The sequence below is a fragment of the Morus notabilis genome, unplaced genomic scaffold (assembly GCF_000414095.1).
Source record: "Morus notabilis unplaced genomic scaffold, ASM41409v2 Scaffold6567, whole genome shotgun sequence".
Classification (NCBI taxonomy): Eukaryota; Viridiplantae; Streptophyta; class Magnoliopsida; order Rosales; family Moraceae; genus Morus; species Morus notabilis.
The window spans coordinates 2,316-3,238 of NW_010366526.1; positions in this window are offsets into that span (position 1 = coordinate 2,316).

Consider the following 923-nt stretch of genomic DNA (forward strand, 5'->3'; position numbering starts at 1 on the left):
TTTTTTCCCATAAAAATGCAAGGGGGGAAAGAAAATATGAGCAAGCCACGTCAGCCGTTTCTATATTTATAATTTCCAATTTTAAGACGTATTACGTGTTACCATGTGTCACCCGAGCAGTTTATTTTGATTTTAAACAGAAAGTAGTAGAAAAGAATAAAAAAACAATTACTGCGTTCATTTAGCATATAAAACTCGAGTTAGCCCAACTCAAATTGAGTTTTGAGCCTAATACTACGTTCGGTAATCCAAACTCAGATTCAAAACTGGTGTTTAAACTGGAGTAATGAAACATCAATTACCCCATGAATTTCACTAACTCGAGTCTATTTCTACAGTGCAGATTCTCTGCGCATACAGCTTTTCACATGCGCTTGTTACCGTTGCTTGCCATCCATTGTCATTTCCAAAGCTTTTGATTTCTGCTTGGCTCACAAGAAAGGGGCCCTCTCTGGTTCTTGCTTGTTGGCTCACGATTCTCTTCTCTCATCTCCCATCTGCTACAGTCGAGCCTCTGTGAAAGGGGAGCCCGACAGTCGGCGATGCACTTTTGATTCGGTGGGTTTGTGCAAATCGAGGGCCGTGTGAGTTTTTCCTTCCTCATTCACCCATAAATCCTTCAATACTCACCCCTTTTCCTGATTCTGAAACAAACACGAAACCCGAGTTCCCTTCTTCTTCCCCGTCTTCATCAATTTTCAAAACGAACAAAATTGGTCTGAAGAGAGTGAAGCGCTACAATCAATTGGCAGTATTGTTGAGTCGATGTAGTGTGCAACGTCGTTTGTGAGTGCGTAGGCGTTGTCTCCGGTACCGGTCTTCCTGTTGTCGTTGCCGTTGGCGAACTTGGCTAGCAGAACCGTCGAACTCACGGTTGGGGGTTATTGTCACGCCCCCCAAACGGGGTGGGTGACGTGGAACTC